Genomic DNA, 13,821 nt, shown 5'->3' on the forward strand with positions numbered 1-13,821 from the left:
TCTTCCAAGCCTTCCGCTGTTATCGCATTAGATGGCCTTAAGCCCTATTATTGTAATAAGTTCTCTTTGGAGACTTTTCAATGTAATAAGTGTGTGATTGCTACTCTGTTATAAATCCTCGAGTATTGTGTGTGTCAGCATTACCGATCCAGGGATGACACTGAAGCACAGAGACTTGACCATCTGAGGTCGGATCGCTATAGCTTGGGAACATGCTGCTAGCTCAGTTGACGCACGCGTAACTCGTGCAGCTGGTAGTACTGTGGAAGGTGTTGCAAGAACTAGGGCTGTCTCTGCTTGTTTGGTGGCAGCTATTTGTTTGTGTTTGGCTTTTTCTGCAGCTCGTGTTGCATGTGATACCCTGTTTGTAGAATTTTCCGATGGACTTTGACCTTCTATTGCACCATCAGTACCAGCAGAATTTGCAGGATTCTTCCGGTTCCCATTCCCTTCCATTCTGTGTTTCTTCCTCGTTGTCGGTGCCATGTTAAGTCAAGCCGACAAGAAAAACGAATAACAATTTAGTTCTTCAGAACAAATTGATGCGTGATACAGACGAACTAAACTTTGATGTTAGACAACCACATGATAGGAGGATGTAATATGTACGGAAAATAGGACGGAAGAGATAACCAGAACTATGATGTGTAAACTAAGAAGAAGACGTTTCACTAAATTAGAAGCAATGCAATGAAAGATAGACACCATATGAAAGATGCTACAAATATCGCTCTGCCAAGTTAACAGTGTCTCATCATAAATGGCGTTTAAACAAATGTGAAGCAGTACAAGAAATAAATCATATGCAAGATGCAAACAACATCACACTACCAAGTTAGAGGTCTCTCGTCATTAGTGCCATTGCATATTCACAACTTATGATGTGTAAACTAAGGAGAAGGCATTTCAACAAATTAGAAGCAATGAAAGCTAGACACCATATGAAAGATGCAACAAATATCACTCTACTAAGTTAAAACTGTCTCGTCATAAGTGCCATTTCAACAAATTAGTAGTACAAGCTAGAAAATAATGCGAGATGTAACCTATATCACACTCCGAAGTCAAACGTGTCTTATGATAAGTGATTGTTGTAGGTTACACAACAATAGTAATTTGATGTAAGAACATGGTGTGATAGACAGATATTGTATGTTCTAGAAACAGGAACACGCGTCTTATTCAAGTATAATGTGTAAAGTAAGCAGATGGAATTCAAAAAAATTAGAAGCAATACAAGCTAAACATCACACATAACATGCAACCACATATAACAGTGCCAAGTTAGAGGGAGCACCGGTGATGGTGCACTAGGGGAGACGTGCTCATCATAAACACAACTACGTTGAGTGTCTATGCATTTTTTGTCTTGGAAATCATCTTGGGGGGATGGAGGAGTAGAAACTGTAGAGGCCCTCCATTTGGAAGGAGCACCTTTATCCTCTTCCTTGCTAACTTCCTTCTGCTTTATTGATTTTGAATTGTCAAGTAAAACCGACAAGAAAAAGCAATAAAATTCTCTCTTCAGAACTCATTCATGCATGATACTGACAATCACTACTTTGATGTAAGGCAAACACATGATACCAGGATGGAATATGTACGAAAAATAGGACGACATGGCATGTTCACAACTGTTTGTGTAAACTAAGCAGAAACCATTCCAACAAGTAAGAAGCAATGCAAGATAGACACCACATGAAAGATGCAATCAATATGACTCTGCCAAGTTAAAAGCGTCCCATCATAAATGGAATTTCAACAAATTAGAAGCAGCGCATGCTATAAATCATATGAAAGATGCAACTAATATCGCATTGCATATACTAAAGGTGTCTCGTCATATTGATTGATGCGGGGTACAAAAAAAACAATAGTTTTATGTAAGGACATGCTTAATAGACAGATGTACTATGTAGTAAATATAGGAAGGCATGTCACATTAACAGGTATAATGTATAAGCTAAGAAGAATAGCACATGCAGTTTAACAAGATTGGAAGAATTACAATCTAGACACCATATGCAACATGCAACCACATATCACGCTACCAAGTTAGAGCAAGCACCTGCGATGCTAGTGTAGGGGAAATGCGGTAATCAACTAAAGAGCTACGTTCACTATCTTCATATAGCCTTGCTGTTTCTTGAGAATCATGTCGGGAGGCTGACGCTGCATTCTTTAAATGAGGAGTAGTCCACTTGCCTGACAGCCTCTCGTAAGTGATTGATGAGGGATACACAAGAACATTAGTTTGATGTAAGAACATGGTTAATACACAGATGTACTAGTATGTACCAAAAACAGAAAGGCATGTCATATTCAAAGGTATAATGTGTAAGCTAGGCAAATGCAATTTAACCAAATTGGAAGCAATACAAGCTAGACATCCGGCTGGAGTGGTGAGCATGATCATCTAGGACCTGAGAGCCTGGTGGGAGGCGGGCTGCTTCGCCACCATCGTGGCTTTTTAGTTGGCTTCCAGGTGATGCCTGTCTTTGCTGGGCTTGTCACTGGCCCGGCCAGTGCCCTGACTAGCTATTTGTCTTCTGGTGCTCACAGGAAGGTGGTTCATGTAAACATATCTTTCCTTATCTTAATAAAGACTGACTTTGGCCTTTCGAATACAAGCTAGACACAATATGGAACATGCAACCACATATGACACCACGAAGTTAAAGCAAGCACCTGGGATGGTGGTTCATTGCGAGCGAGGTCATCAACTCCAGAGCTACATTTACCGTCTCCATCTGCTGACACTGCACCCTTTATAGCGCTGTAACGTGCCGTGCTTACCCACGTAGAAAGCTGGAGCAACTTCTCTCTTTTCTTTTCTGCTTCTCTCGAGGCAGACTCTGAAATACCCTTGCATAAAAACACAATAGTGAAGAGTATGGGTGAAGTGTGTGTAGAACTAGTGCACTGTAAAAGTAGTAGATAGCAGGTGGCTGAAAAATAAATGACAGGAGACATATGATAGCTCTACAACATTGCCTGACAAACAAAATTAGATTCTACTCCGTATGATTTTGTAATATATGAGCATAGGAAATGCAGGTACTCCTCCAGCACACCACCACATGTGATCATATCAAGATAACAGTCGACTGAAAATAAATAGGCCAGTCGATTTTTTTAATGAACCGTCCGATCTATAAGGAACTGACAGATGGCCTTCGTCTACCTCCCGCCAGTCACTATTGACGATCTTTCTCGAACTGCTAGCGACCACCGGCCCAGACCCCTGCCTCCGTCGCCCCGCCCTCCCCTCGACCTCACACCACCGCCATGCTTGGCAGCGCCCCCAGGCCATCCCTTTAATCCCGGCCGACCTCCAGATCGGGCGCAAGTAGCTCTAGGCTCCACACACCCCTAAGATAAACACTGAGGCACTGCTTCCCCGGTGTAATAGGCGGACTAGCGCCTATTACGCCAGGGAATGCTTCCGTCAACTGGGAATCAACTGACCAGGAATTGAAATTCAGGGGGGCGACGGACCTCTAGCGAAGGTGAAATAGTATATGAGGAGAAACCTTGTGCATCGCGAGTTACTAGGAACATCTAGTATGAAGAAGAAGCGGTCAACTAGTGTCTTCTATGGGATGAATACCGTTCAAGGAGACACATAAGATTTGCACGAATAAGGGAAGAGTAGTACCCTTATGGGTTGCTAGTGTGGTCTCCTCCATATGTCGCGGCGATCTTCTTTTTTCTCCCAGGGGAACCGATGTTTTGGAGAACCGTGGATCCTTGGACAAACCCATGGCCAAATTGCTGACTGTGTTGCCGTGGCCGTATATCGGCGGAGGGGAAGCACATCCAAGGCGGCGAAGGATGGCGTAGCAGGAAAAGCTCCGGTGCGGTGGAGGGTGGCGAAGTTGGAGCAGCAGCGGTAAGGCGCAGGACGGCGTGGTTGAACTGGCTCGGGTACGGACGGCTCGGCCTCGGCCTCGGCTTCAACTACTAGCCGTGGAGGGCGTTGCGGTTGAGGTTGTGGTGGACGATGACGTCGGGGTATCGGCTCCGGCGTGATGGAGGAGGGCGGTGGTTGATGGGTGGGATGGGGTGGCGGACGGAGGACATCGGGGTTTTGCGGCTGGTGGATAGGTAGTTTTTGCGCCCATGGAGTACGAATGGGGAATCAGACGGGTGGGCGGTGGGGGGGGTGTTGGGGATATTACTACTAGATGTAAACCGGCCAGGAGTAGCCGGGTTAACTCTATGAGGATTAGAAGCCCAGGAAGATAAAGGTTGGTGGCGCTTTATGAAGGCCCAAGGCCCAAAGGCGAGTTGAGGCCTGTAGATGTAAACCGACTTTCTCATGTAACTTGTATTGTAAGATAGGAAGGATATAGAATGAGTTGGACACCTTGATGATCCGGCCTTGGGACTCTGTGGACCGACGGGCGTCGACCTATGTATATAAAGGGACGACCCGGCGGCGGTTTAGGGACAACAGACAACAACAACTCGAACCCAGGCAAAGCGGATTCGCTCCCTGGTCATCGAAACCCCAACAATTCCATCACAACTAGACGTAGGCTTTTACCTTCATCGTAAGGGGCCGAACTAGTATAAAACTCTCGTGTCCCTTGTCCGGTTTAACCCCTTTAAGCTAACCCATAACGATGGCTCCACGACTAAGTCCTTTCACGAGGACATCTGTCGTGACAAAACCACGACAGTTGGCGCCCACCGTGGGGATATCGCACGATGGTTTCGAGTTCTTGAAGGGCAGCTTCGAAGGACTTAAGGGATACGCTTTGGGCTGGATGACTAAGAGTCGTCGCGGCAAGCTCTACATCTACGACGCAGAATGGGATCCCAAGGCCGGTTCAATTGAGTACGGGTACCGGGTCCCCTTTAGCGGAATTCACGTCTTCGTCGGCAAGATCGGCGAACCGGGCCCTGAGCCGGACATCTGCACCGACATCATCGAGTCGGCTCAGCGTGCAAGCTCCGCCCAGGTTCAGCCCGCCGTAAAGCATGTTTTCGTAGGTGTCATCCATGGGGCGGAATATGAGGATAGATCGGCATCTGGTGGCGAAACCGTTGTCTGCTCTGATGACGAGTCTTCAACTGGAGAGACCGAGTCACTATACCAGCTGCAGGACGGCCGGATTAGTGGAGGCTCTGATGGCAACAGTATTCTGGACCCCCTCGATCTGCCAAGCCGGGTCGCGGTCTTCCTGGCCGGTACACAACCAGCGCAACACTCTTCTACCACCGCGGCAATGATCTCCGGTTCAGCAACAGCAACGCCAACAGGAGCAGGGGGCTCTGCACCACCTCCGGCTCAGGTTTGTCCGACCTTTTCGACACTTTAGCAACGTTACTAGCAACGGAGGTGGACGCGGAAAACCAGGATCGACACAACGCGGAGATTGCAAAGGTGAAGGATCAGATAACTCAGGCTAAAGCGGACCTGGAAGCAGAGAACGCCAGGATGGCTACAGAATAGGCCGAGTTAGAAGCTCAGGTCTACTGGCTTAGGCTGGATCAGAGTGCCTCAGATGATGTCATGAGGAGGAGATACCGGTCACACCTCTCGCCGGGTTATGAGCCAAGAAATCTCTTCAACACACCAGGAGCAGGAACCAGTAACTAGCCAGTGGTAAACCGGACTGAGGCACCGGTAATAGGAGCGCGGATTCAAACGCGCGCGATACACTTGCCTCGTCAGAACAACATTGTGTCATAGCGCGTTCCGATGCCCCCGGGGCATTACTCCAACCCGTTGAATAACATTGTGGCCGCCGCTTCATGATTGGCAGCTCTCCTGATCGAAGGCGAGTCACCAGTGGTGGTTGAGACATGACGGGCGAGGGAACTCCTCCAAACGGCTTTAACCCAGCAGCAGGCTTATTTGCATAGTCGTGAGAGGATCCATTCCACCCCCCGTCCACACCGGAGCTACAACAGGCATATTGATGAACCGACTGTGTCTAGCAGTGCACGACACCTAACCCGGCGGGTGGTGGTGCCAATGCACAAGATGTGGTGGATCATGGCCGAGCACGTCGAGAGGCCGAGTTAGAAGCTCAGCACGCAACCCGTCAGCCTACTCTGGTTCGTCCAACCACCTCAGTGGAGCCAGGTGTGGTCTTCAGTTCTTTGGGGGTACCATGCCTCACCCCGGCCTTGCGTAATGTGCGACTGCCCAAGGATTTTAAAGGCCCTCGTAAGGTGCCCAATTACACTGCCGATTTTCCCCCTGAATCATGGGTTGAGAGTTATGAGATGGCAATGGAGATGCTGGATGTGGATGAAGCGGTATGTGCTAAGTATTTCACCATGATGTTGGAAGGAACGACTCGCACTTGGTTAAAAAATTTGCCAGCTAACTCCATTGGGTCCTGGGCCGAGTTAAAAAACCGGTTTATCCAGAATTTCAAGGACATGTGTAAGCAGCCTATGTCAATTGTGGACCTAGCCGCCTGCATTCAAGAGGATGGGGAGTCTACAACCCACTGGGTGAAGCGAGTTTAAGCTATTTTACACTCATCAGACCGCATCAATGTGGACACAGCAGTCTTGACATTGGAAGGCAATTGCCGGTTTATGCCGCTAAAACTGAAGTTAGGAAGGCTCAAACGTCACTGTAATGACATGTCAATGCTTATGGCCGCTTTGGTTAAATATGTCGATTCAGCTAGTACCAAGGACCCTGATTCTGAAGAGGACAAACCAGGGCAAGGGAAAAAGAACGGCAATGCCAAGGGCAACAACATAATCCGGCAGGTCATGGGAACAACGGTAAGCGCAAAGTAGACAATAGCCTGAACTTTATGGCTAACACCAACGCCCAGGATAACGGTCAGCGTCGTAAGGGAAAACTGCCCCAGAGGGGCGGAGGGTCAAGCCCCAATCTGGAGCGCCTGTTAAATCAACCTTGTCCAAAGCACGGATCGAAGGATAAGCCAGCTTCGCATCTTTGGAATGATTGTTTCATCATGCGAGAGTTCAAGAATTCCAATATCTTTCAATACGACAATGGCCCGCCCGGCGGTTCAGGAGGCGGTTTTCATGGGCCGGGTTATGGAGGCCGCAGCTCCGGTTCAGGATTCCAAGGCAATCAGACCGGACATGGCAATCAAGGTAATCAGGGCAATTAGGGAGGTTATAACCATCAGGGGAATCAGCAGCAGCAGCAGTCGAGTTATCAGAGCAATCCGAAGCAGTTGAATAGTGGGCAATATCATGTCTTTACCATTAGCTTGTGTAAGCGCGATCAGAAGCTTCACAGGAGGGCCGTGAACTCTGTTGAACTGGTGGTGCCTCAGTATTTGCGCTGGTCTGAACAACCCATTTTATGGAGTCGGGAGGATCACCCGCCCCGGGTTGATAATCCGGGTCATCTGGCCTTAGTGGTGGCTCTGCAAGTCGGAGGCTACAAGTTCACCAAAGTGCTTATGGATGGAGGGAGCAGTATCAATATCCTTTACTATGATACCTTCCGTCGCATGGGGCTAACTGACAAGAGTCTTAAACCGTCGAACACCGTCTTTCATGGAGTGGTGCCTGATAAATCGGCGTACCCAGTTGGCAAGATAGCCCTAGAGGTGGCTTTTGAAGATGATCATGATTCAAGATCAGAAACTTTGACTTTTGAAGTCGTGAAAATCAAGAGCCCATATCATGCCCTGTTCGGAAGGCCGGCTTATGCTAAGTTCATGGTGTTCGATGATTTTTTTAATAATAATTTATTAATAGTGATCATATTATTATAATTTTTCTAGAGCTCACATAATCATATTTTAATAGCTTCAAATGCAGGTCATACACATCCTCCACACTACATTTGAATTGATCATGGTGGATGTGCGCGTACGTGCATGGCTGCTTTGGCACCTTAGGATACTTGATGCATGCAAGCATAAAAAATGCATGCAACTATTATGCACGTTGGGTGTGGCCGGTGTGTACAAATATATGTGTACGTATTCAGGTATCCTCATACTGGCCGGCAAGCGTATATACGCATCCGAATACCCGCAATACGGATCGTTCTTTATGTGTTTGATGTGGATGTGTTCGTGAGAACTAGTAGAAGGGAAGAAGCCCAGAACGTCCTTGTGCGGCACGACAAGAGTCAAGAGGAATCGGTAAGTCTTTGGTTTATTTCCTTTTCTTCGTATAGACTTGGACGCAAAGAAAAATTACAGAAGGAAAGAAATCGCACTGCCCCGCGCGTTGCCATCTATCCAACTCCAGCCAGCCTATATAAAGCTAGCGGAGTCTCACGTTTGAGGAGAGGCGAAGAGGAACCAAAAAAGGGCCCGAGGACAGAACTCAAGCGCGCGATAATGGACGCGCAGGCGGCGGCGGCGGTATGAAAGCCATGCATCAGATGGAGGCAGCGCGAAGAAGGAGCGTGGTGGCGCCTTCGCAGTCTCTCTCTGCGGATACATAGGTGGCGAGCGATGTTATGAGCTAGCATGCCCTCTTCTCTCTATGGTATTTGTTTCTCCATGTACCAGGTACAATCGAGACAGTGTACGACGCGCCGGGCGGAGACGCCCGCGAACGACGCGGTGGTCTTCTCGTACCAGGTGCAATGAAGGTGGCGGACGATGAACACAGCGGATGTGGCCAGGGACGATCCGGCACTCTTTTCGCACCGGGTGCAACAGAGGTGGCGCACGACGCACCAGCGGATGTGGCCACGGACAATGCGGCGCTCTTCTTAGACGGCGAACGACGCGCCCAATGAAGCGCGGACGAGGCGGCACTCTTCTCGTACCAAGTGCAATGGAGGCGGTGGACGATGCCGTCGGAACATGAGACTACATCGACACCACCAGGCCCATCGCCAACATCATGAACCAGGTGCCACGTACGATCGTGGCGTGGAGGTTGCCACCATGTCACGGAGGACGGCGTCGTGGAGCTAGGGGGACGCCGCCGACATTCACTTCGTCAAGATGGCGCCGCGAAGGATGGTGACACGGAGGTGGCCCGGACGACGCCTGTCATTGTCTTCTTCAAGACGGCGCCAGAGAAGATGGCGGCATGGAGCTCATGAGGATGCCACCGCGTAACGCGGGTGAATGGCGACAAGGATCTCGCTAGGTTGAAGCCCGTCGTCTTCTCCGTTAAGCCGGCGCCGTGAAGGACGAAGACGTGAAGCTCGCGAGGATACCGCCACCGTGCCATGTTGGATGGCGGCGCGGAGCTCGCCAAGACGACGCCCATCGCAACATCAACAACCCGGTACCACGGAGGATCATGGCCGGAGCTCGCAAGAGGGACGTCCATCATCAATATTATCAAGCCGACGCCATGGAGCTCGCGAGGATGCCACCGCGCTGCCGCAGTGGATGGTGACATGGAGCTCGCCAGGACGGTGCCCATCATCAAGCCGGCGCCATGGAGGACGGAGGCGTGGAGCTCACGAGGATGGCGCCGCCGTGCGGCGGTGCATGGCAACATGGAGCTCACCAGCATGACGTCCATCATCAACATCATTAAGCTGGTGTCGGGGAGGACGGAGGCGTGTAGCTCGCAGGACGACACCACCGATGTCTACCTCATCAAGACGGAGCCCGTGACCCGGAGTCACGAAGATGACACATGCCCTGGTGCTGCCCGCAGCACGGAGAAGAGGATGGCGCTACACGGTGCTGTCCATGACCCGAAGGAGAAGACGGTGACACATGGCGTTCTCCATGACCCGGAGCCCATGAAGATGAGGCTCGATGGCGGGAAGGCGACACAGCTTCACCAACATCTTATTGTGGCCCCGTGAGGCGGTGCCCTTGTCTTGGAGGACCGCCGTAAACACGGCGTCCAGCCAAGACAAGGTGCCAACCACACTGGCATTGCCAATACGAGCGAGCGTTGGTTTTACACTGACGACAGTCTCCACAAAAGAATACTCCCGCGAGGCAACCCCTTGCGTACCCCGACGAAGCTGCTACATCGTCAAGAAGTCCAAGCCAAGCAGGATCCATGCTACCCCAATACCGACTACATCAACGCTGTCAAGACTGACGAGGCGTGACGGCGAGGGCGGACGTGGCTAGCACAAAGCCATGTTTTGTGCAGCATGTGTACCGACGAGGACACGGGCTTTGCCGCTGCCCGCACCTACACACACCATCATCATATGCATGGAGAATGTGAAGCGGAGACGATGAAAACGACCACACGGCTTAATCGGAGGTATCTCGCGGAGCAACCCGTGGGAGTAATTAACCGGGAGCCTTCCGAGGCCCCGGGAACCAGGAGACCGCACAACGCTAGTCAGGCAGGCCGCGCTAGTAGGCCACGGAGCGCATATCGGGAGTTGTATTTGTTATCCTTGAGATTAATAAAATACTGTTCCCATCTCTTTGTTTTCTTTGTGTACTACGGTACACTGTCACGCCCGCATTTTCTTTTCCCCGGCGCATGAGAGAAATCCACACTCCTTCTCTTCCCTTCTCACGGAATGCATATAAGATTTCTCTCATGTCAAACAAATTGGCACGCCCGGTGGGACCTGGTTCTCCTCCCATCTTTTCTGTGCAACAATGGTCGTTGAATTCGTCTTCAAGTCTTCTCCAATAATATGAGATGGCGTCAATCCTTGGGAGCAATTTTAATTTGCCTCATCATCAGCAGGAATTGGAGGCCAAGTGCGTGTCCATGAGATGTTGCTATTGTCTAGGGGTATTCATTGCTCCAAGGGCACGAAGGTGACATCTATACATGAAGGCATCTCCATGGAGCGGGGGCACACCCTATGCCCTAAGTTCCTCACTAAAAGGGAAGCACAGTGAACTTCCAGAGATGGTGCACGGTTCCGGCTAATTTTGTGTTCATCCCACTTGCAGCTCCACCCTTCTTCATGTGTGGGGGCGCGGTGTGCATGATACACATCTTCTCCAAGGAAGGGCGCAACCACGGTGGGAGCGCACTCACCAAACAACGTGCATGTGACCTGGCCGTGTTAAACAATGACGCGTGCACAAAGGAGATGATCCTACGATGGCAACATGTAGGGCGAGCCTGCTTTGGGGGTATACTCGCTCGGCAGCACACATTCCCTAGCTCCATCCTCGAAACTCATGCAATGGGGAGACAACCTATGTCGGCGGCGTCTGTGTGGCACATGGAGAAGCTACACACCTAGGGATCGGCATCCACGGTGGTGGCGTCACACTGTCCATGAGAAGGCGGTACTATGCTTGGCTCGGTGGACATGCCGACGGTGGCAACGCCATGCTGCAAGAGGCATAACAATTCATTTTTTTCCTCTGCTTGATCTTCTTTCTTGTAGAAGGGCATGCATCCAGAGGAAGTTCGTCTACATGGGATTAGCTCGCATCTGGCGGAGACTCACTGAAGGGAGACGACCTAGCGAGAAGGAGACTTTGCCCAATGCCAGTGGTGGCAGCATCAAGGAGGGCGCACCCAACAGAGGCTAGCTCGCAGCGGCGCCGAGCTAGTGGTGGTGCAAACTACGTCCGAGCTAGAAGATGCACCAATGACGGCAACCGGGGGAGTCGCGGAAGAGGCCTGGGCATACCACTGGGTGCACGCTCCCATGGCGACCGCAGACAACACTAGAAGAGGCAGACGCAGCTACGCCGACATAGGCATCGCGCCAAGGAGGATGATGTGCAGGGTACACCCGTAGCCGAGGTGGACGTGGATGACGCGTCGGCGGTCGCGGCAGCTATCCAGACGCATGCTGGAGAACCAGCCAGCGATGCCTTCTCCAATCTACTCGTACACGCTACATCAACCCATATGACATGTCCGACGGCGGTAAGCACACGTGTCGGCGGAGGCTGCGGATAATGGGCTGAGCGGAGGAAAAAGGCCGAGGAGGCGATGACGCACCTACGAAGGCGGCGTCACGTAGATCGCGCTCATTGGAGATGGCACGCCCTGACCTCAGCTGCACGTGCGCTGGGAGGGAGCAGGACAAAGGAGACATGTGAGGCCACGGAGGCGTTCGCCTGCGGAGTCGTGCGAGCACCCATGGCCTACCGATGAACATGGGTGAAGCACGGGTCCATGTGTGGCCATGCATGCGTGCACAAGCTCGTGAAGAAATTCCAGTGGCCACACATGCTACTCATGCTGGCGGGAGAGTACCTTGGTCGGCCCTCTAGACGCCGATGCTGGAGCCAAGGAGATGGAAGGAGGGGAGCCACAACACATAGTACACCCCACACACAGAAGCAATTAAGAGGCTGCAACTGTAGGCGCGCCGAGGAGGGATGGTCATGGATGACACGCTGGCGTCCTATGATGACGGATGTCCACCGGCGAGGCCATTGAAGCCTTCTTTCATATAGGCTGGCACACGCTACATCAACATAGGCATCCATCTTCGCCAATGACATGCCTTCATATTTAGTCTTCACATTATTGGTTGTCTCTTGTTACCCCTCAAATCAGCAAGCAACGACACAGAGTTTGCTCCGATGGAGGATGCACACATAGTCAGAGGGAGCGACACGCGCACCAATGGATGTCACGCCGAGGAGGGTCCTGCACCGAGCATACTTGAAGTTAGCACGGAGGCCACGGATGATGTAGTGGCGGCTGCAGAGCCATGGCCGCTGACGCCTGGCGTGTGCCATGGAACAGGACGGCTGTGCCTCCTTTTGCGGGAGCCCACACATTACATTGATTACACGCGCCAACGGAGGCAGCAGATGATGGAACAGCGATCGTAGAGCCATGGAAATCGCCGGTGGACACATGTCAGAGAACAGGCCAGTGGTTCCTTCTTCCGCGTACGCCAACACACCACATCGACACACACAACTCGGAGGTGGCAAGCACCGCGCCAAGGAGCACCCTGTCGCGAGTACAAGGGTAGCCAGAACGCATGGATGCAGATGAAGCGCCGATGGTTGCGCCTCCCTACACATACCACGGCGATGACATACGCATACCAGAGAGCGACCCAACGATGCTTTCTTCTATCCGCACCAACACTCGGATCGGAAGTAGCCCGTGCCTTCTCCAATCTACACCGACATCCTACACCAACGCATATGATGTACAAAAGCAGCAAAGGCGTGCATCATCAAGTGAAACACATGCACGTGCCGGAAGGAGGAAACCAGAGTCCAAGGCTCCACCACCATCCACCTCTGCACCGAGAAGAACAAAATCATGAAGTCCATCTTCTTCAATGGGACACCCGCATATTTAATGTTTGTCTATCTCTCTTTTCATCTCTCATTTCAGCAAGCGATGACGCACAGCACGCCCCGATGGACGACGCACACACTCAGTCGGAGGCAGCGACACAATGTCACCGTCGCCAATATAAGTTGCACCCAAAAAGAAGCCGAAGAAGAGGCCCTAGCTCTTAACTCACTTGTACCTAAGGCAGCCGTGGACGATGCGTCGCACCCCATGGACGTACCACGACATTCAAGGATGCCTGCTGGAGATCTCGTCGGTGGTGTCTTCTTCCATGCAGCTTCCACAACGACAGTGGGAAGGCTGCCGGCAAGTAGATCGGCGCTAACTCCATGCCGCCGATGACATCAGAGGGGCTGCCGGTGTGCGGCCCAGTGCCATCTACACACCCGTGACCATGTTGGAGTCATCATCATCAACCTCTGACTCAACGAGGAAGGTTGCTACATCAACATGTCATCACCATCTTCATCGACTTCGCACCCCGCGGGGACGCGGACTACATCGGCATGCTACCATCCGACTACATTGACACGGCGTTGCAATCTTCATCAACTCTTCATCTGGCAAGATTGTCGTCTACATCGATGCCGACAGATGTCCACGTGACATCGCCATTTTCTTTGGCTTATTTCCCGGCAAGGACAAAGACTGCACTGGCACGCCATC

At 51.2% G+C, this 13,821-nt stretch overlaps 1 pseudogene; it reads left to right on the forward strand.

Annotated features, from left to right (window-relative positions):
* The window catches only part of LOC147970501 (uncharacterized), a 44,780-nt pseudogene extending 36,219 nt beyond the window's left edge, over positions 1-8,561 (forward strand).
* The last annotated feature ends 5,260 nt before the right edge of the window (positions 8,562-13,821 follow it).

Source organism: Triticum urartu, chromosome 5A, assembly GCF_056163025.1.
Source record: "Triticum urartu cultivar PI428250 chromosome 5A, HENAU_Tu73, whole genome shotgun sequence".
Lineage (NCBI taxonomy): Eukaryota > Viridiplantae > Streptophyta > Magnoliopsida > Poales > Poaceae > Triticum > Triticum urartu.